This window comes from Leptopilina boulardi, unplaced genomic scaffold (genome assembly GCF_019393585.1).
Source record: "Leptopilina boulardi isolate dan_hultmark-lab unplaced genomic scaffold, ZJU_Lbou_2.1 LbouV2_31, whole genome shotgun sequence".
Classification (NCBI taxonomy): Eukaryota; Metazoa; Arthropoda; class Insecta; order Hymenoptera; family Figitidae; genus Leptopilina; species Leptopilina boulardi.
In genome coordinates this window covers 2,053,391-2,078,323 of record NW_026137874.1, presented here as the reverse complement: position 1 = coordinate 2,078,323, position 24,933 = coordinate 2,053,391, and the positions used below count along the sequence as shown (strand labels likewise).

General features: G+C 26.1%; 1 protein-coding gene across 4 annotated transcripts in view; it reads right to left on the bottom strand.

The window, feature by feature from the left end:
• The window catches only part of LOC127283500 (uncharacterized), an 86,185-nt gene that overhangs the window by 48,061 nt on the left and 13,191 nt on the right, over positions 1-24,933 (bottom strand). For all 4 annotated transcript variants that reach the window (XM_051308434.1, XM_051308435.1, XM_051308436.1 and 1 more), the window contains exon 2: positions 5,753-5,782. The gene's annotated coding sequence lies outside the window, so the exon portion shown is untranslated. The remainder of the gene's footprint in view (positions 1-5,752; positions 5,783-24,933) is intronic.

The following is a 24,933-nucleotide window of genomic DNA, read 5'->3' as shown; positions in this document are numbered from 1 at the left end:
GAATGCCCCAAATAAAAAATTGATTAATGATCTTTTTTCATAAAACGATCCAGTCAAAAAATTAAAAGCTATTTTAAATTGGTAAAATTAATTAAAGTTTTGTTTCGTAAAAAAAAATAAAAAAAATATTTTTTTTATATTTTATTATTTATAATAATATAAAAAAATATATATATACCTTTTTTCAAATCCTAGGCATAATGGAAATATTTCAATTTTCATACACATTGGATTAACTTTATATAAAAAAAAAGAATAAAAAATTAAACTATTTTTTTAATGTACTTATCACCACACGAAAGAAAAGAGGATTGATGTTCTTTTAACTAAGTTTCGCAGTAGTATGACAAACAACTTGTCAGACAAAAGTAGTCAAAGCTTGTTTTTAGTCAGACGCATGCGTTTAACATACGTGTATCTACTTTGAAATAATTTTCTTTTTTTTTCAGGAAAAATCGAAATGATAAACATAATTTTTTTTTATCGATTTTACAGTTTACCCAGTTTTTCTTTTTTTTTCCAAGAATATAAAAATTTCAGTGACACACAAAGATGTATGATCTGCAAATTGAGGTCAGAAACAATAAGGTTTTTTTTTTTTTTTAACTTTGACCTCTTTTTATATGGGTTTTTTTTTATTTATTTACTAAATAATAGAGAATTGAAAAAGGAAATTGAAATTTACAAAAGAAAATTTGTATATAAAAAGAATAGTATATTATGTGGCAAGCACGTAAAGTAGTACTTTTTAGGTGAGGATGTAATTTTCAGTACGAGCTGTCGTTAGTGCGACGTAGGTGAGACGAAGGCGAGCTGTAGGTGAGATGAAGACGAGCCGAAGGCGAGTCGAGTCGAGCCGAAAGCGAGCCGAGTCGAACCGAAGTCGCACAGACAGCGAGTATTGAAATCATCCGAACCTAAAAATTACTACGTGCGAGCCACATACGCTATTTTTTTCGCCATTGTTATGAAAAAGTGAAACAATTTTAAAGAAAAAAAATAATAAAAATTGATAAATAAAATAAAAGCAAAAAAAAAAATTATGCAAAAATTAACAACTGCCTAAAAAAGACTTTATAGGGCAGTTTACTGCCTAAAAAAGACTTTATACGGCAGTTTGCTGCCTAAAAAAGTCTTTTTTAGGCAGTTGGCCCAAACTGCCTTAAAAAGTGCTACTTTATCTGCCCAAAACAGGCACAAAAAAGACACTTTTTCATGTCAATGGCGAAAAAAAAATTTAATTTTCTTTCCACTAAAAAAAAAAAAAGACAAACTAAATAACATTATAAAAACTTGTATATAAATAATAATAAAAATAATAATAATAATAATAAAATCATTTTTTAATTCTACTAAAATTTATTTTTTGCCAAATAGTTTTTCCGGTTTATTTTTATTAAAGAAAAAATATTTGATTATATTTTTTTTAGAAAGAATAATTTTGGAAAATCTTTAAAATGAAAATTATAACTAATTTTTATGGAAAATTCATTCACCCCTAGTTGTACGAAAATGAGAGGAATCTTTACTTTTTTTCGAAGCATATAAAAATTTCCGAAAAAAAATACGTCAACCTAAATACTATAAAGCTTATAGAAAAAGAGATAGAGAGAGAGAGTAGATGGAAATTTAATTACACCTAAATTGCATGTTTGATCAGAACTTTTGTGGGGTGCACAATATCAATAAGAGGGTGCAAAAAGAACACATATATAAGAACACTCCCGTTGTCCAGGGATTTAAGCTCCATCGATTTTGGATGAGAAGTAACAGAGAGAGTGAGAGAGGCTTGGTTCGCAATATTAACCGCAATTTTCTTTCCCTTCTCTCTCTTTTTCTCTCTCTCTCTCTCTCTCTCTCTGTATTTTTATATTCGTTATTCCGGCTACTCTAAAATTCCCCAACATCATTATACAATACAATATATATTCTTCCCTAAATTTTACGTTGAAGTCGATTTTTTTGCACGAAAATAAAAGAGGGAGACAAAGAAGGGAGGAAGAAAATTGTAAAAGGCACACACACATCCCATATAAAAAAAAAAGTATTCTCTACATATAGAGCAAGGTGAGCGTGAAATGGAAACAGTCGAGTCAAATGTTATACGATTAGCGAAATATCTTGAACGTGCCTAATGTTCTATGCCTCCCCTGTTAATACAAAAACCACTTCTTTCCTCAATTCAAAAAAAATAAATAAATAAAATAAAAAGAAAAAAAATTTTAAAATAATCTCATTGAATAAAAATATTCGAATAAATTTAAATAATTATTTTTTAATTTATTTTCCTTTTGAAATTATGGAAGCAACTATAAATATTTATAAACTTCTCTCGTGGAGAAGCGTATAACAAATAGAAGACAAATAATAAAAATGTAACTTATTAATATTTTTTTTGCTCAGTTTTTTTTTTTTTGCGAGTAGTGTATTTCCATGGAAATATTTTATTTAGAATAATCGTGGAAAAATTAAATATTCATTATATACTTGAGGAATAAAAGACAAGTAAAAATAACGTTGAAAATTATTCATAATTCGTAGTGACAAGAGATTTCTCCCTTTATACACAACGTGAGCGCGGTGCGTGTTGGAGTGAACTGTTTCCGACGGGGTTTCACAGCAACTGCTTAGCATTTGTTCAAGCTTGAGAATTCAGGAGAAAACCGAGCAACTTGCTTATGACCTGGCTCTTTCCCACGATCATCTCAAGTACAATTACTTGTGTAAGTGTGTGTGTGTGTGTGTCAACATTACCATGAAACTTATTTAACATAGACATCTTCGAACAATTAATTACCGAAGTAATTTTATAAATTATAATAAAATTGTTTAATTAAGCTAAAATTTAGTTTTTATTTTCCTAATACAATATTCTCCCGAGAAATTTCTCTTTAAACAAATTTTTCCTTAACAGATTTTTTAGATATCGAATTTTAATTTGTCTGAAATTGCAATAGCCGAATTATCTTCAAAAAGATTTTGACGCGATTTTACAACCAATCCCTAATTTATATGATTGGTCGAATTTTAAAATTCACGTCAAAAATTTTTTGAAAGGTTGTTCGGCCTTTTGCGTTTTCGGACAAATAAAAATTCGATATCGAAAAAATTTGTTAAGGAAAAATTTGTTTAAAGGGAAATTCTGCCAAATGCTAATTCGACAAATGAAAATTCTAACTAATGATTTTTATTGAATTTATTCCCTATTCTCTCTATGTCCGAGATTAATCATTTTGACCCACAAGGCAGAAATTTGGTACAAATATGTAATTTCACAGATTACAACTCGCTCAATATTTTAGAAATTGTTTTAATAGAAATTTTTTCATGTACAATATATTGTCAAGAGACGTAAAAGATTTAGAATAATATCCTCAAAGTCAATATGTAAAAATAATTTGTAAAAGTCATGGTCGTTCTTTCTTATACTAACTTGGCCTTATTTAAAAAAAAAAATACGAATTTCCAATAATTCTTAAAAAAATATCTCCCAGCTTTATTATTATTTATTAAGACATCAATAAGAAAAGAAGAGCATGCTTTTTTTAGACGATTTCTTTTTTAAGTGAATTCTTTGTCATCCAGTACTGTATAGAGTAATAATTTAAAATACAAACACAACAAAGACCAGATGGGACGCGTATTACCAATGAGCGCTAAATTTTTTCCATAAAAAAATATATTTTTTTTACCATTTAGAAAATTATATATTCTTTATAAATAGAATTTTATGAAAAACCGAATATTAATTTGTTCAAATTTTTATTTGCTATACGAATTAATATTATTCGATAGAATTCTTAAAAAACGACGGAATTTTCATTTATCCAAAATTCCGAGATTTTGGCGCTAATTTTAAAAATTGACCAATCATTTTCTTAATAATTTCTTCAAAAATCGCGCCGAAATCTTTCTGTTCGGATGCATTTGCAATTTCGGACAAATGAAGATTCTTCGTTTTAAGAATTTTTTTAAAAATTCGTATAAATAAAAAATTCAAACAAATCAAAATTCAGTGAATTATAAATTTTTTGGAATTAAAAATTCGTATTACTTAAAAAATTCCGAATTAAAATTCTATATTCTCAATTTTAGAATTGATATATTAATGCTCTATATAGGGAGTTAGTAAAAAAAAAAAATTAAAAAGGCTTTTAAGAAAATTAACAGAGTAAATGCGAGAAAATGTATGTGAAATAAAAATTTATATATATAGTATTTTGACGGTTTAATTCAATTGATTTCAGAAAGGCCAATAATATCATTTTATTTTACTTGAAAACTTTCTCCTCAAATCACTTAAAGTCAATAAGTATCTATATATATATACAACCGTAATGATATATACGAGTATATTTTTGGTTGTGTGGTAGTGTGGCAGTCGTCGTCCGGGTCAGAATCAACAGTTTGCTCTATCGATTGGACGTGGTCCATATGCCAACGTATGGTCGACCGCATTTCGTTCCCTTTTTATTTATTTATTTATTTTTTTTTTTATTCCAAATTAACAAAAATCGAAACTGTTTCTACTTTCTCACCTCGTCTTTATATCTACATTAAGTAATCCAGGTCAATTGAATTAATATGCACTTTTCAATTCGAAATTTTTTCCCCTTTTACGTTCATAAAAATTCTTCCGTTTTAGTTGCTTATATTTTTATAATTTTTTAATATAATTTTTATAATTTGTATATGATTGATTTAAAAATAAATAAAGCATAACGCATAAATATTGAAATATTTCAAGAACAATTTTTCAAACAAAAAATCGTTATATTGAACATATCAGTTATCCTCTAGATGCATAAAATTTATGGAAAAATTTGCAAATATTTTTCAAAATGTAAACAGTTATGTATCGTAAACAAAAAAAAAAAAGAGTCCTCTCTAAAAATCTAGTGCTCTCTTTTGCTCGGTTAGCTCAAAGCATTCAGGCTTATAGAAATGTCGAAACTAAAAAAAACGACCTTTGATATATGAAAAATCGAAATAAAAAAATCCAACTTTTACTGAATTCAACTCTGCCAATTTTTCTATCTAAAAAGAAAGAAGTGATTTATTTTATCCTTCATTATTATCCAGAAAATGGTAAAACTTTGAAAAAGCATCAAAAATCAATAGAGAATTTAATTTCCTAAACAAAAAGATAAATTCGGAATAAATATAAATAGATTTATGGAAAATAAAATATAAAGAAGAATTTTTGAATTATAAAAGAGAAATTGATGTTCACAAACTTCAATTAAACTGAAAAACAAGTTTAATTAACTATAAACTGTTTTGGGGAACAGTTTAAGGTAAAGTTATACCCTCCAGAAGTTGAACTAATAATATAATATGTTTCAAGTTTCAAATCCACTGAAATTTGTCACATGTACCACTGAGACTAATCTACAACACTATAATCTTTGCAATTATTAAAGAGAGGAATTATAAAAACCTTTTTTTTAGTTGCAAAATAAATAATTAAGAGACGAAAAATGAAGTTCAATTAAATGCGAATTTTCATTATTTAGAGTTTCATTATATATTATTTTATAGATAATTAATGATTTTTTCCTCTGAGGAAAAATTCACTATTTAAGGTAAGAATGATTAATATTTTTTTATCCCCCACACTTTGATAATGGCACTTTTAAAATTAATGAATGTATCATTAATAACATATAGCTATATAGACGCGCAGTTTATATTAATTTACAAAAAACGTACTTGTATTTTTGTTAAAATTATAAAGTTTTTAAATTCTTACCTTTATGGACGAGTCAAAGTGCTGTGTTTCCTGAAACAGACAAAATAAAAAAATCAAATTATTATTAAGAATAAAAATATGGAAAACAATTTTTTTTTTTAATGTAAAAAATATCACATTTATTATTTATTTATTTTAAGAAAATTTAACTACTTTTTTTTGACTTAGCACTTGCTTCATAAGAGGAATTCGAAAACAATTGAAGCTTTGAATTTAAACCAATGGATATTCCACATCTAATGAGAATAATATCCTCATACATTTGTATGTATACATATAGATTACATACGTTTCTCTACATCTCCTTTGAACATTTTATCAGCAAAGGATCTATATAATTTACACTAACTTCATACGTCCCATATACACATAATGTAACTCATCACATTTCACATATACATGAATTTGGAAATGTCAAAATTTACCACAAATTCAAAGCACACCAGTTTGTTATAGATTAAAGCATATTCAATAATAATAATAATAATAACAATAATTATTATTATTATTTACATTATTGTTACTATTATTTATTATTAATTTAAAAATTTAAATTTTTAAACCGAAAAAAAGTACCTGTAACATTATTATATTATTATAATTACTCTCTGGTTGCGAATTTTACCAAGAGGATTTAAATTTAGAAAATATAAAAGTAATTTCTTTTCTAGAAAAGATAAAAAATATATATTTTTTAAAAATATAAAGCAAACAAAATAACATACAATATTTCCGACCCTTAGGAGTTAACTCTTTAAATTCTTTCGTGTGACAAAGAGGACATTCTAAAACAAAGCAAATTCAACCCTTAGAAACGACTTGAAAAACAAAAAACACAAAAAACCTCTTCATTAATAGAGAAACTTTTAATGAAGGCTTTTTATGTTTTTTTTTTTTTTTTTGTTTGTTATTTTAGCAACTATTGTTTAATACAATATCGAATTGAATGTATAACAATACGTTTTGTGATATATTCGTATAGTCGTTAGTACTTCTTTCTTTCTACACGAAAATTAATATCTAAAAATAGAACAATATTCCAATGTATATAGTAAAGAAATGTATATTATTATTATTATTTTCAAAAAATATACCTAATTAGATCTTAAATTTGAAATTTATTTTTATTAAATTTTTTTTTTTTGCTTTAAAAATCAATTTTCAGGTTATGTTAAAGCCTTCATCTATACGTACATTTAATGTTGTTTTACTATAAATTTATTTCATTATTCGAAATAATGTTATTTGTCAAATCTTAGATTAAAGCACAACTCATATTACGAAATTGCTAACTTAGTTTATTTTCACTTTAGTGTCTCGTTTCACAAGAATATAATATATAAAAGCAACAAGAGGCGAGGATTTTATCATATTCTTATTTTTCATTTCGAAAGCTTTTTACTGTCACATGAGCGAGTAAATATATAAAATGGGAAACACATATTTTTCAAAGTTTACTTTGATGTCAATATCAGTTAATATATAATATTAATAATTTCATATCAAAATCAATATTTCATTAAATAAATGCTCGAGAGATATATTCAAAATATATAAATATAAAAAAAAATAATATATTTTTCTATTTGCATTTATTTAAATAATTAAAATTTCTCAGATTTTTTTTACCCCTTTTTAAATAAAGCGATGTTACTTTTTGGAGATTTAATTTTTTAACGATATCTCAAAAAATTTCGTTCTTTTACCCAATTAATTTGATTAAAACAACTATTTTAATTTATTTGCAATTTTTATTTGACCGAAATTCCAAATACCCGAACCTACAAAATGATAAATGATTTCCAGCGTTTGAAGAATTCCATCAAATTAAAATTTGGTGAATAAAAAAAATTCGGTAGCTCAAAATTATGTTTATGTAAAAATTCGTAAATATTCTGTCAAGTAACAATTCGGTTAAATGAAAATTCTATTTTATTTATAAAAAAAACGTTTTAAATATGGTTATAAAATGGTAATTAAAAGCGAGAATGAAAAAAGTATATAAGTAAAGTTTGTGAAATATTTGAAAAAGAATCTTTTTAATTTCAATTGACTATTAATCAATATAATCCCCGTGATTAAAAGAATCTTCGTTTAAAGAATCTGTTTCTTTATATAAGTTTTTAATTCTCTCCCAAGTAGAAATATCCGTAGCTCGCCGTAATTAAACACCGGCATGGTACTGATCCAATACTGGCTGTCGGTATTGACTTTCAGTACTGGCAGTGTACTGACTGATACACCGAATCAGTACTATGTCGGAGGTAAAAAAATATTAAAACCAGTACTGGCAGTACACTGTCATTCACACCGAATCAGTACTATGTCGGTGATAAAAAACATTAAATGAAAAAGTCTTTAAATTATTCCAATAGGTAGAAAACGATGATTTTTTATTTAAAAAAATGTATATTAATTTCTTTCGAATACTTTCCCTCAAAATTTTGGATGTAATTGTAATGTATTATTATATACCTATATAAAATATATTTATGTTTTTTTAGTTATTTTAGTACTCATTGAAATATGTGCATTAAGTTATTTATCATGTATACAATAACAATAAGTTGAGAATTTTTTTCTAATAGTTTTAAAAATAAAGCAAATGTAATTTTTTCACTGTAATTTTTAAATATTATTAATAATTAAATATTAAATTTAAAAATTTTTTTACCATTCATACATATTTTACAGTTGTCTTTTATTAACTTATTTTTAATTATGTAATTCATCAATCATTTTTGTCTGTTTTAATATTATTTACGGTAAAAATAATTTATTAAAAATATTTAACTGAAATTGATATCCAGTTTTATTTCATTAAATCTTTGTAAAAATTGAAAAAATTTTGTGAGTTTAAAAAATTTAAGAATAAATTCATTTTATTTTAGTGATCAATAGATAATACAAACTTTGAAATCAAAACTTTTGTATTAGGCGAACTACTTCAAGTCAGCACTTCAAGCCAGCGCGGCTGTGCGGTATGCGTATCTGACTTGCGTTCTAAGGGTTTAGGGTTCGATCCCCCATGCGTGCGAGATTTTTCGTTCTTAGTTTTAAGTGTTATAAGTACAATATTTGTTCATGTGTAATATCAATTATTAAATAATTATTAAATTAAGTATAAGTGCAAAGTAAAAAAAATTGAATATTATGAATTTAAAAAAATAAAAAAATTTACAACACAAATTATTTTTTGTAAAATAATTTATTAAAAATAAAATAATTTAATTAATATAAATGATAATTATTATTTTAATTATTTATTGTTAATAATATTTTATATATTCTAAATAACATTAACTATTATTGGCTTCACATTACCTGTTCGTGGTAAAAATGGGAGTAATAAGCTAATAAGGATGAAATTTGCATTGGAAAGCGTGTTTTAGCATTTTGTAAAAAAGTGAGATTTTAAGTCCGGATGAGTACTTTGCCAGTATTATGCCAGTATTATTCTAGTACTACGTTAGTACTGGTGAGCGGGACAAAATCAGTACTGGACAGCGTTACCAGCCAGGGTTGGTCCACTACTGGCCCAGTACGGCAGTCAGTACTATTATACTGACTGGCAGTGTTGGGTCAGTACTATGCCAGTGGCACATTTCTACTTGGGCTGTATTTAAAAATCTTTCATTTTATAGTAATTTTATTAAATGAGTCTTTTTTTTTTAAAAAAAAAAAAAGCACAAAAAAAGCTAAAGCAGGAAAGCTTTTTAAATGGAAATAGAAGAAAAAAATAAAAGTTAAATTAAAAATTTTTTTTGTTAGATGTTGATTTTCTTTATCTTTTTTTTTATCTCTTCTTTTGTATTTCTCTCTTTGCCACTTGATGTCACAGATAAATAACATCTGTAATTTCCGCCTAGCTACACATCTATATACGAGACATTTTCAATAAACGATTTACCATGTCTACCCTTCTCTTTGCATTCTCTCTCAACTCTCCCTCCCCCACCGACTCTCTCTCTCTTTCACTCTTTCTCGATTCCCACAATTCTAACTCATTCTCTATACCGCATCTGAGTCCTCGTTTCAATTCCTTTTCATCAGTTTTCATTTTCGATTCGACATTCTCTTGTGATTTATGTATTTTTCCTTTTTACTCTTCGTCTTTTTTATTAATGTCCCTACTTCCCTCATGTTTGGTTATAAAGAAGATATTACTTTTTTTTTTATCAAAAAATTAATTCATTTGTACCTTGCAGGTTTTTATTGTTGTCATAATTTTTGTGATGACAAATTCAGAATTATTTGTTACTTAATAAAATTCTTAAATCGACGAATTTTTATTTGTCCGAAATTATAACAAATAAACGACAGAAAGATTTTTGGCGCGACTTTTAAAAATTGTACAATCAGAAATAGTAATAAAAATTGTGATTGGTTTGATTTTAAAATTTCCGCTGAAATCAATTTGTAGGTTATGTTTGTTCGAACATTTGTAATTTTTTGTTCAAATGAAAATTCTAACAAATTAATAAAAAAAAAATTGTATTTTAAAAAAATATTTTTTTTTTAATGATTAAATATTGATGTGAATAAAAAATTGTAAAATACTTCAAATGATTAAAAATATAAAGTGATGAGGGATTCTTAAAGAAATGCGTACATAAATCATGTCAAAAATGTGTAGGACGAACCTGAAAATGTGACACATTTCATTCCCATTTTCCCGATTAAATTTCCATTCGGAAAAAAAGGGAAAAAAAAGATGCCAACATTCTACGTCTTTTTTCTCGATTCTTCCCGAGTGTATTATAATATAATTTTTTTTTTCCCTCTATACATTTGAGATACACAAAAATATATTATACATATAGAGACGGAAATTATAAAGAAAATTGTAATTGTTCAATTTTAAAAATTGCGCCAAATTAATTTTCTAGGTTATGTTTGTTCGGATATTTGCAATTTCGGTCAAATTAAAATTCGTCGTTTTCTAAAATTCATGTGATAGAGAAAATAAACATAAAAAAAAAGAAAAAAAAACTTCTCTCTAAAAGTAACCAAGAATACTTTTCACATATAAATTGCTGTCAATATGAGAATGTAATCTGTTCGAAGGTACTTCAGCAAGCCATTCCTTTAGGACACTAACTGCTGAGATTATTGTCAATAAAAAAGTACTTTTCCACCTGAGACTCTGAGGGTTCGAGACACACAAACAACTCGTAAATATTTTGAAATCGACTTCATTACATGTGTTCAAATAAAAATTGTTTTTTTAAAATGAATTGATTTTTTGTAATCTAAAAAGTTTTTTTTTGCATTATTTTTAATTGAATTTTAATCCAATAAATAAAAATGAATAAAAGATAATTAAATTTAGTAAAATAAATTAAATTATTGCACAAGTAGAAAATGTTCTCATAGCCGCTTAAAATATAATGATAAAAAATAAGCATAATAATAAAACAGAATTATTATTAAAACTTAGTCAATAAAGGTGTGAAAATAAATTATGAAATTATTCTCCAGTATTATAAAGAAAAATTATCATTTCGTACTAAAAAATTATTAATAATTCAATTTTTATGACATAAAAATGTGAAATTAATTTTGCAATATTTACACATTGTTTTTAATTAAAAAACTTAAATTTTAAATTCTCAGAACAGACAATATACTCGGCGTAAAAAAAAATTGCAATAAAAACTTTTTCGATTCTATTTTTACTTTCATTTTAAAAACTTGGGGGTGAATAACCTTAAATCAAACTTTCTTTCGTATATATATATATATATTATCGTCTCTAATCTCCAATCTCTAATCTCTTATCAAAATATTTCCCCAAGAAATTTTTTTTTAACATTTCCCGGAAATCTCTTTGAGAGAGCAGATTAATCCATGAAAATATAGAGAAAAGATAATAGATAAGCAAAGAAAATCCTACTAAATAGTTTGACACTCATATATCGTGATTTCAATCATTGTATATAATTATTATTTATTATCTACCAAGATTTAATCTTACATTGAATAAATAGAATTTGACTTTTTAGAAAAGTTTTTTTTTCTAACCGAGAATTCAGATTCAGAGTTAGACGAAATTTCCAAAATCAAAATGGTATAAGGGCCCTAGTAGGAGATGAAACGCCATATCTGATTAGGGCCAAAATGTGTATTTCCTAATCAGGGCCACATCAGGCGCGGCGTTTCATTCCCTAATAGGGCAGCCTGATCCGTTCCCGATCTGGGCCCTGGCAAAATTTCTACACGTATATGAGGGAATGGTTCCTACTTTGAATTCTTCCTCTATTTTTTCGAGGGAAATATCTTATCGATATTTCGTTACGGAGAACAAAAGAAAAAGCGAGAGAATGTAGGGGAAAAAAACGAAATAAAGGAGAAAAGAGAGACAGAAAAAAAGCAAGACCCTAGTAGAAATTTGTCCTAGCTATTTTAAAGGAACTGCCTAGTCGCGCTGGAGTCTGTCTAGTTACTTGACTGACCAGCTAGCTAAAAACTCGAATGTCATGTCACGCTTTTTTCATCAAGTTATTATCCAGCCCAACTTGATAATTATTTATCAATAGGACTTTTGAAAAACTAGTCAAATTAATTCTTTTAAATATTTCGAAATTCATTTAATAATAAGATTTAATGTAGTAAACACGTTTATTTTATGTAATTAAAAAAAATATTCCAATTATCAACAAAAATTATTATAAGAAAATATATTGCACTAAATATAGTAATTCGTTATAAAAATGTAATTTTTCATTCACAATTAAACTGGATTTAAAAAAAAAATTTACATAAGTAAAACGATTGAAGCAACATCTTGACCTGAACTGTTAACAACACTGAAACAATTATAATTTTTATATTAATATGAATGTCATAACATAAACCTTAAAACACTTCTCGCAGTTTCAACGAAAAAATCTTGGGGCTACCGGGGAGCGAACACGGGTCCGCTGGGCGGGAACGAAAGAAACGCACGCTTTACGCAACTCGGCCGTTCTGATCAGTGATATTAGAATAAATGCTTGACGTATTTCACTGTACCTAATAATATTATGAATTTGTGCATATTATTTTTATTATTTTCTAGGCAAATAAACATTTTAGATGTTTATTTGATTTTAAATGATTTACTTATAATTTAATTTAAACATTAGACAATTATAAAAAACTAATTACTAATTTTTTTTATTTATTATCCTCAAAAATTATATGTAAAATTTTATAAATAAAATTATTTTAATAAATTAATAATTATTGATATAATATAATATTATTATTATTATTATTATTATTATTATTATTATTATTATTATTATTATTATTATTATATTATTATAATATACTCAAACAGAAAAATAATATTCTACTATATTTGTAAAATTTGTCTGAAAATAATAATAATTGTTTAATCATTTTTTTTTTAAAACTAAAAACACTTTTTATTCAAGGTAATATTATTTTCATAATAATTTAATAAATTTTATTATTTTAAAAAAGCGCGCGCTATTTTGTCTTGGGCCAATCAAGTGATTTCAACTAAATATAGGTTATGTTCGTTTCTGATTCATGACAGCTGGCAAACATTTACAACAAATAATATTTTGCAAGTGTATATTTATTGCAATAAGATAAGTTATGCAAAAAATATATATGTGGAACAATAATTTACAGTGATTTTCATAAAATGAATATTGATTTAGATGCTCTGGAAAGCAAAGTTCATTTTTTCTTAAATTCAATTTTTTCGACCACCGAGATATTTCGATACATTTTCATGTGTTTTGTATGCACTGTCTTTTTTTGAGAAAGGAATATTAATATTATTATTATTAATTTTTATAAACAAGTTGTAATTTTTTTAAATCAAGCAAGCGAAATGTCAATACACAAAATCCTAGCATAGCTGTCCAGTTACTAGACTTATTGAAGCGCCACCGCCATGACAAGGATATGAATTTAATTTCGAGCAGCACTGGACAGTGCCATTAAAAAAACTGGATAGCTTTGAGTCGTGGAATTATCAAGTTCAACTTGAATTTCTTTCAAAAAGCACTGATCAGTAACTTCACAGTTATTTATCAGTTCAGCTAGAATCAGCGTCCGCGAGAAAAACTGTCAAGTAACTTGAGTCAATCTAGTGCATCCACGACAAATTTCTACTAGGGGAGTAAAGAAAAAAGCTGTAAACAAGATTGGGGGTCGTTGGAGATTGGGTGGGGGGGGGGGACTTGTGCAAAGCGGAAAGGAGGGTGTGTGCGTGATAGCAGGCAGGAAAAGGTAGAAGAAAGAGGGGACATCCCTCGCGCCGGTCCAGGGATGATCCTGGGATGCTACGTCTATTTATACGGGCCAGGGAACGAACGCAGCTACCTGTTGGCTGCTATGTGTGTATATATATGTGTATATATATATAAGTACATAAGCACCACCCGACTGCCTGGTACTCCACTCGAACACCAACCCACCCACTCTCCGACAGTTAGCGGTATTCGTATAGAAAACTGGGTCACTCTCTAAAAGTAGGTCAACTCTGCACACAAAGTCCTCAGCGATACCAAACCATCCAATAGCAAACAATTGAGGACTCGAAATTTCTTGTTGCACTGACTCAACCCTCAATCCACCTCCCTTCTTCTCATTTCCACCTACTTTCTAAGAAGAGTTGTATACAATTCAGAAAAAAAAAAATTTGTCACAACTGATACGATTGTCTCTTCATTCATTTTTCTTTTACCAAAATTATTAAATTAGTAAAAATTTTAAATTAGTTACTCAATTTTTGATTTTGAATTTAAATTTTACGAATTCGAAAGCAAAAAGTGAATCACTAGTTAAAATTTTTACTAATTCAGATTTTGAGAGTAAATCAAGAAATTATTTCCCTTTCTTAAAATAGAAGATTTTGAATATTATTCCGGGATAATGAAGGTCATAGAACATTATGATAAAAGGAGAATTAAATTAAACTCGCGAAGTGAGTCAAGATATATGACGACGTTTCGAAGTAAAATATATATAGGATAACAGCACTAAAGAGTGTTAATATTAATCTCCAAATGGTGTGCAAGTGTCGTATATAAAGAATAAATATTATCAGAGTATTTAATATTTCAAAGGTTTTCAAAAAATTGGAAAATTAAAATAATAGAATTTTATAAATAAATAGTTGGTACAGAGAAATTCTGTAAAATAAAAAATTCAGTACTTAAAAATTTTGTTAAGTAAAATTTCGTTCTTCTTTTTCTTTTTTTTTACAAAAAATAATAAATACTGTACAGAATTGCGCGCAACACATTTCTGAGTTGGAATGTGTCGTAAAAAGTTGTTTGAAATTAATTAAAATTTAATCTAAATCGTCAATTTGGTGGCACATTTGCCGTAATAGAATTCCACTGTTTTAATAGCAAAATTTCTACATGTTACAAACATTTTTAGACGTTTTACATATGACTTCGAAAAATTTCGAGAAAAAAATTATAATATTAAAAATTTTATATAAACATTTTCATTTATTTTAATCGATTTCCCATTTAAAATTTTAACTATATATTCCAAAGATATTAAAAGTATATACCGGTTTTGGTATTAAACTTTTTATAATAAAAAAAATTTACTTGGAAATTTTTTAGTTCGAAACGTAACCTAACTCATGGATCAGATTTAGAGAATAAATGAATTTCCGGAACTTGGAATTTTTCAATTAAAAGAATTCCATCATATAAAAGAGTTCCGCGAGTTTAAATATAATTTCACTTTATAAAAACTTTATTATTGAAAATTGATTCACTAATTTGTTAAATTAAAAAGAAAAATAATTTTCAATTAAAATATAATGAAAAATGAAAAATTTAATTTTTTATATTATCAACAATAAAAAAAACTTTTTGAATCAATTAAAATTATTTATTTCACTAAAATTGTATATTTAAAGGGCGAAATTTTTCTGATTTAAATTTATAAATTAATCTATAATCGATAATTAAATATCGTTTGAAAATTTTACGTGATAAAACTTACAGGATCATAAAATTATAATTATAGTATTTAATTCTTAATGTACTTTTTAATTACTTTCTGAAACGTTATATATTAATATCAAAATAATTAAATTTGATTTAAAGAACTTTCGTCTTTTTATTTATTTCGTGTATCATGCGCATCTATTTTTTCGTGTACTAAAAAAAAAAGAATATAAATTTGATTTGTGGCAGCAAACAACGCTTAGGCACGTACATTACAATATTCGATTATCTTCATAAGGACAAATATTGACTCACTTATCAAGAAATTTTTTTTTTATTTCTACCCTTGTACTTCACATGAAAATTTATATTTATTGAAAATGAGTTTACAATTCACCCTTATAAAATGAGTATTTGTCATTTCTTTTTTTTTATGTACTCCGTTCATTTTATTAGGAAAAAAAGGATATAAATTATTTAGATATGAATTCAATGCAACAATACTATATATTATGTATATGTAATTGAATTATTCAGATAAAAAAAAAGAAGAACGAAATAAGGAAAAAAGCATAGAAGTATAACGACTTCTCATATATAATAACAAGGAACATAAAAAAGTTTCATATTTTCATTTATTCTACTTTATTGTACTTGTCTACCGATAACATTATTTATGCAGAGGACAATCACAACTTTACTAAAAGCCTTCACGAATTTTCTCAGTATAAAACTTTCCTTACTTTTCTCCCAGTTCAAAAAAAAAAAAAAAAAAAAAAGAAAAAAAAAGTTTTTTCCCTCAACGCAAAACGGTTTTCTGAAATATTCCGAACATACATTTTAGCTTCCTCGCGTATATATATGGACCTCTTCCGTGAAGGAACATTATCATGTTATTTTTACTTATTCATATATACCTATATACTTAAAGGGATCCCTAAGAAATTCGCAATATTTCCTACAAAGAGTTTTCCTATATAAAAACTATACAAGAAACTTTATTATATATTCACTTGGTTCATAAAATTTCCACTAAATATATTTAAAAATTTTACGATAACTTTTTTTACGCAACAATTTTTAAAAAAATTTTGTCAAAAAATAATTCTAAAAAATTAATTTTATCATTCATGCGTCTTGTTTTATTCATATATAAATGGAAGGGAAACAACTTGAAAGGAAATTTTACTTGTTGATAGTTTGAATATTTTTATAAAATTTGAAAATCATCATTTCAACAATAGATAATAATAATTATATAATCTAAAATGTAAAAGCTGAATTTCTACTAAAGTTAATACCACAGCTTAAATTTAAAGCCATGGAATCAAGACCCCTACAGAGGACTTTATAAGCTAAGTTGAATATTTTCATGAAACTATATAGCAGTTATATAACAAACGCCAAGACTTTAAAACTTTCTGGTTCGCAGTCATTGAGAAGAGAGCAACTGGAAAACGAGAATACGAGAGAAGTGTTTTCAAAATCTGCGGAGCATAGTTTTATTTGTCGACAATTTATATCTGCTCTTTATTAAAAGCGATTCAAAAGAAACAATTATATTACACCAGTTATTCCAAGTTTATATATAAAAAAAAGGCGAGATGAAACTATGATTAGAAATTCACATTCATTTTTTAAAAGAATAATGACAAAAACAAAATGTTAAATTTTCTTCAACAAAACTATTGAAATGAAATTTGAACTTTAGGATCAAATATAGAAGATAAATTATAATTTTCGGGATTTAATTTTCAAGTTCATTTTAACAAAATTAATAATTTGAGTAAATTTCGTTATTATTTGATGTAACATTACCCTAATTATTATCAGCGCATATAGTGTTATTAATCCATAATACTGGAAATTAAAGTAAATTACAGAGGTACTAAAATTTTCCTATGCTTTGATTATGTGTTTTATTTGATTTTAAACGAATTTTCATTTAACAAAAATTTAAGGTATTTTTATTTTACAAAATTTCTTTTTACTAACTTTTTATTTAAAAAAAAATCTAGAACAGAATATTTACCGAATCTTCATTTGACCGAAATATCAAATGTTCGAATAAACATAACTTAAAAATAAGATTTCGGCGCGATTTTTATAATTCGACCGCAATGTATGACGACCGAAAATTTTCTGTCGATTTGTTTGTCGGACATTTGAAATTTCGGACAAATGAAGAATCGATGAATTGAAAATTCTGACATTTAAAAATTCGAATCACTTAAAATTCGGATTAATTGTAATATTTTTAATAAACAGTTGGATAGAGGAATTCTGTAAAATGAATAATAAATTCTGTCAAAGAAAAATTCTGCATCTAATAAATAAATTCTTTGAAATAAAATAAAATATGAATTATCATTAATAAGAAACTTATTCAGAATATTATTTTTAACATTAGACATATGCAAATACTTATTTTAATTATACTATTCCCTAGAATCACATAAATGCGAAATTGTTCAAGATTCTTCACATTACTGAAAATTCCCCGACTCCGATAACCATATCAATTATGGTAACCTCGCTCTCGGAATTCTCCAAGTTCATCTCTATTCTCTTATGCCAAGCGAGACCCACCAGTGAAACTTAATTGTTGAACTCTCTTTCTCATAGCACCAGTTGCTATCATTTTAATCTCTAATATTTTCTAATTTATCATGTCAATTTACTATCCGCACAAAACAAACGAAATTAAAATCAAAAAAAGAATCCAATTTTGCCAAAAAAAAAAAAAACATCTTAATAAAGTTGAATAATCCTCAATGAAGAGAGGGCTGAACTTTTCTTTTTTCGAAAATACCTCAATATCTTGATTCTCTTTAGTCAAAAAATAAACTAAACCACTAAAAGCTTACCGCCTTACACTACCCTCTTTTCAGTTAACTTTTTATCATAAACCTTATAAAAATATGCCACAGGAAAAGTTTGACTTTCACAAGAAAGAAAAGCACTTAAAAATTCTGTGAAACACCGTTTGTCCATCATGTAGCGGAAACTTTTTCATCTCATAACAATCGATTCTTATACCACAGTGCGGATGATAACTTTTACACAAGACTTTTATTATTTTCCATAAAAAGAGGAAAAAAAAAGAGCGCCGATATCTGAATATAGCATTTTTCTTTTTTTTCATGACATTCTTTTTATGTAAGTTCGATTACGATTCAATTGGCAAAAAAAGAAAATAATGTTCTGAAAACAATTTTCTAGAAAAGTAATTTTGTCCGAAAATCAAAAGTCAATGGCCAAAGGGGATCACGAATTTAGTTTTAAGCACACGCCTCTTCTCTCTCCCTCCTCTCTGTCTCTCTCTTCAGGTAGAGAGAATCTTTGTCGATAAAGCTCCGGGAATAATTTTCGGAGATTGCGCGTGACTCTCCCCTTCACCTACATCTTTTCCTCTCCATGTGGATATCTTATTTGAAATCCCTTACCAACACTACACACTATTGCGTGAAAAAGGCCTTTTTTAGAACAATCAAAATCTCGTTTGGCTTTTCTTGCTAAAATCACGTTATTCTTTTCTTTCCGGACAATTTCTTTCGTTAGTTATACACTTCCAATCGTAAAAGGATAATATTACTTCTTTTTTAGTTGTTACACTATAATTTCTACTAATTCTCCTAATTTGTTAGAAAAAAGAAGGGAAGAAATATTTAACGAAAAATCAGACAATCGGAAACTAGAAGTTAGTTTTTTTTGGTATTTTTAAATAAGATATAAATTTTAAAAATATAAGCTTCGGTAAAATTTCATAATGTGATTCTTCCTTAAGAATAGAAAATTCATTATTTGAACATGTTGTACTTATTTAATCTATTAAAACATTTTGAGACGCATGAGTAAGCTCTAAAATTAATTTGTTAGAATTTTCATTGAACAGAATTTCATTACCTAGAATTTACTTTCAGTCGAATTTTCATTTCTTCGAATTATTATTTAACAAGATATTTCAATTAACCTAATTTCTATATTACAGAATTGTTACTTAAATGAATTTTTATTTTTACGGAATATTAAAAAGAATTCTCTTCTTGGCCAAATTTTAATTTATTCAAATAGACAGAATTTTTAAAACGTCGAAATTTTCATTTGTCCAAAATTGCAAAGGTTCAAACAAACATAACCTATAAAAAAAGATTTCGGAGCAATTTTTAAAACTGCCCAATCAGAACTTATCAAGATAATTGTAAAGGCAGAATTTTTTTCTGATAAATAGTTATTGGGACAAATGAAAGTTCTGTAAAATAAAAATTCTCTACTTCAAAAATTTCGTAAAATGTATATTCGCGGCTACAAAAAAATTTGGAATAATAAATATTTACGAAGAAAAATAATCAAAAATCTACTAATTACGTGAGAAAAAATCCTACAATTCCCTCAAATAATAAAATCTTAAAAAGAAAAATCATATATTCGGAAAAGGGCACACACTTACATCCAAAATGAAAATCATAAACACAAAATGCAATATCGTAAAGTAAAGTTACATGGAAACAAAAGCAACATTTCTGAATAGTACGAACTGTGTATATGAATATGTATATATACGAGAATATAGTTTCTATTCTTCCATTATTTCTGCTTAAAATACTTCCTCTCGAATATTTCATGTGTACATATATATATATACAAAACTCCATCGAAACACACGTTATCCCCAAGTTTCTCGAGGACCTGACGAAAATGCTTTTCTAAACGAGAGCAATGGGCGTTATATGTATAACTCAACAATCCGTTTTTGAATCAGAGCATGAAATTTTCATATACATATAGAGAGAGAGAGAGATTTCCTATAACTTTGACATTTTAAATCGATATTTCATTATTTTTTCCCAAGTATTTCTAAATATTGTAGAAAAAAAATTTATTTTTATCACACTTTTCTGTCAATTAAAATTTCATTAAAGATAATTACAACTAAGTCATCAAATAATATTCGCATAATGAAATTATTAATAATTAGTATAAATAATTATTATTATCAAGCAATAATGAAATTTCGTTATCAATAATATTCGAAAATATTTGTTCAATAAAAAGAAAATTCTCTCTCGACTATTTATATGAATATTCTAAAATTAAATATTATTTTAAGAAACAAATTTTATTTCACTGAGATAGAATTATTGAAAATTATATGTATGTCAGTGATGAAATCTATATATATATATATGTATTTTTCTATCAATGAGGAACGGAAATACGGATATTGTTCTTTTATTATAAATTCTGATTATTTTATATTGACGTGAATAAATTGGTAGAAATATAATATAAAAAGTTGATTTTAAAATTAAAAATATTTTTAAAAAAATGCAAACTTAATTTAATTTAAAAAGTTAAACGTATCCAATGTTAAATATATATACTTTCAAAATGGATATAAACTCTTCAGAATATATTATATACTGGAAAAAAAATTTATTTGATTCAAATAATCGATGACTATTATTTACTTGAACCAAATAATTTTTATATTTATTTGATAATAGTCAAATATCCAATTTTATTTGAATCAAATAAATCTTTTTTCAGTGTATATATATATATAATTTTAAACAAATGTTTGTGAAGAAGTATTTTTTTTTAAATTCCACCATGAATAAAAATCCATGTTATAAAATCCAAGGAATTTACAATAGAATCAAAATATTATAAATTGGATTATTAGCTTTAGCGTTCTAATCTCTAAATACGTAAATCAACAAGCGTCTGGTTTTGAACGATATCGAGTATACGCACATACTTTAAAATCAATATTACTTTTCTCTTCGTCTATATACACTTTTTTTTAAATTCACATATAACACAAAAGCTAAAAAAAAAATTCATTTCATGCATTTTCCATCTTTTTCATATAAAGAAGAGAATTTGAAAAAAAAGAATTTTTATTCTATTAATTGAAATTAGATAAAAGGGCAAATAAAAATTGAAGCCTAATCTGAAACTAAATAAAAAAAAAAACTGTGAGTAGAAACCAACTAACCATGCAAATATTTGGAATTTCGACTCGTTACTTTTTTGCCTTTAAACATTAAAAAATATGAAAATGATAATTACATATATTATTAAATAATAGTAATCTTTTTTAAATGAAAGTAATTTTATATATTACGGGGGGAAAAAAACTTGTCAATTAAAAGTTTTCAAACCATATATATACATTCTTTGAGTCGACTGACCTATTAAAAAAGTTTTTTGAGCTCACGCGCGCCTAGTACAAAAGGGACAACTATGGTCATTGAAAAACATTAATGTTGTTCTTTTTCCAGTCTTTTAACCAGTTCTCGATAAAAACTCGTTATAAACTCGTGTGTGGATAAAACTCTTAATCGAAGAATGCTGGACGCGCTTGTTTCGAGGGTCCTTTTTCTGCGCGACCCTTTTTAATCATCAGGTGTCGATAAAAAATAAATAAAAAAAAAAAAAAAAAAAGACTACACTTTGAAGCTTCACGTAATTTAGTAAATCACACGAGCTTTTGCCAATAGAAACTTCTCGATTTGTTTATAAAAAAAAAAAAAAAGAAAAAAAAATAGTCACCTCGCACCAATGATTCTTTTCAGTGTCGATTCTCGCGCTATCTAATATAAATTCTCTACGCTTTTATTGGCCCCTATCAACTGTGAGCAAATTTCATTCTGAATAGCTGTATTATGCAAAAATAAACACGGAGATTTAAAAACTCATTAGTTTTTTTTTTTTTTTTTAAATAACATAAAGTTTTACGTATAGTGAACAGAAAAAAGTAATTAAAATTTAGATTCGCGAATATTGACCCGAACTTTCACATTAATATAAATCTCATTTGCCGCATAAATTTCATTTGGCATAAATTATTTTTATCTCAAATGAAATGTAGAAATTGCCCTACCAGGGCCCTAGTAGGGAATGAAACGTCACACCTGATCAGGGCCAAATCAGGGCGATCAGAAAATGTAGATTTCCTAATCAGGGGATTCCTAATCAGCCTGATTAGGCCCCGATCTGGGCCCTGGAAAAATTTCTGCACGGCTTATGGTAAATTATATATTTAAGTCAAATGAGTTTTATGCCAAGCGAAAATTATGGAAAAGTAGATTTATGCCAAGTGTTTTTTTTATGTTAAATAAAATTTATGTCAAGTGAATTTTATGCCAAATGAAATTTATGTCAAGTGAATTTTATGCCAAATAAAAATTTATGTCAAATTATTATTATGTCGAACGAAATTTATTATTTTGTACCTTTTTTTATTATTAAAAAATTTTTCTCAATAAATAATTTCTATTAATAATTCTAATAATTGCGTTATTTTTGAAAAGTTTATTCTAAAATTGAATAAAGTGGTTTTTTTTTCTAACCTGTATATTTTTTTTGTGTAATAACTCATTCTTGCGAGGAAAAAAAAATTGGAAGAACTAAAAAAGATTGTCGTCTATATTCTTGAGAAGTATAAAACTAAACTATATATCTATATATATATATATATATATATATATATAATTCGTATACTTGAAGTTAAAATATCAGTGAAATATAGAGAAGTTGATTCGATTTGACCAAATTGAATTTCCTACATCTCACAGGGGACTTGGAGAGTTAAATGTTGGTTTGTAGAGCGAAAGAAAGAGGAGTTTCTTTTTCGCAACAGGTGGCAACCTCCACTATACAGGTATCAAGCGCTCTTTTCTCTATAAGATGAAATTTTCTTTAGAACCTCCAACTATAACGTTGATAGTTAAAATCTCCAACCACTGTTTCTAATATCATAAGCTCAACACTAAATGAAAGGGAAATTTGCTTGTGGTTTTGAAACTAATTATTTGGAAACAGCAGAATCAAGAGGGACACAGAGAGAGAGAGAATAAGCGAGATAATAAAAGACAGCTATATTTGTCTATCTCCTCAGGGGAAATTTCGTTAGACTCAAATACAATTTGTTATGGGATTCTATACTTAATAAACCATCAGAAATAATTTCAATAAACTTCATTTAAATTCATATTTTATATAAATTTTCGTTAAAATCAATAATTTATTTGATTCAAATATTTTTTTTGTTTCGAAAAATAATTTGGAGAACATTGATTAATTATATATTAAAATAATGTAGTTTACTTGAATAAATAAAATAAAATTATTGTGTCAAATAATTTTTCATTGCATCAATTAAATATTTTAGTGCGAAATAAATAAATTAATATTTGAAAAAAATTATTATATTTTGTTTAAAGAAATTATTGATTAGATTCGATTAATTATTTGCTTGATATAATTAAAATTTATTTGATTTAAATAAAACAAAAAATATTTGAACCAAATAATTTTTTTTCAGTTATACGAAACTTGATGAGTAATGCCAATTATATAAAAATAATAAGTAATAATAAATAAATAAAAAAATAAAAATAATTAATTAATTAAATAATAAAAAGGCCTTGTATGGTTAAAAATATATTATTTTCTCAACTTTCATAAAAAATTCAATTTTTTGAAAGAAAAGATAAAAGAAGTGAAAATTTTTAAAACATATAAGAAGAGAAAAAATGTAATTATAAATTCTCGAAAAAATGATATGTTCAAATTTAGTAGAATAATAAATTTATATATAACTAAAGTTTTCAGTTAGTCGAGAATGTTGTAATATCAAATTTATTATCAGTCGAGCGTTCTGATGTGAAACAATTAGGTTCACCTGCGTTGATAATCCAGCGTACAAGGCTGTCAGCAAGTTTGAAGCGTTTGAAGCACAGTCACCATCGCATTCAATATATTCACGTCAGCGTTGCATTCTAGCAAGCAAACGGCTCGGATTTCCATTCAACGTTCTCGACTTATTTAAGACATAGAGGATTTTCCATATTTATTAATATATAGAATTTATTTATGAAAATACTTGGTTAGAAAAATTAAATTATTTTCCAAGAATATTAAGCAAAAAAATATTTAAATAAAAAACAACTAATAAAAATACAAATTCATTTTTAAATAATTTTATTTAATTTTGAATAATCATTTTTTCAAAAAAAAAAATTCTATTACGGAAAGTTAAAAAAAAAGAAAAATATTTTAATTAATTAGCGCGGTGAAACTAGCGAGCCGCCAGCCGGCAGACAGCAGACAAAACCATAGGCGTCGACGCTACACTAAACGCCACCACTAGCAAACTGAGTAGCAACGTTTAAACAAAAATAAAAACAGTTCTAATGATTCACACATTACATTATGATACTACATGAACATATTTTA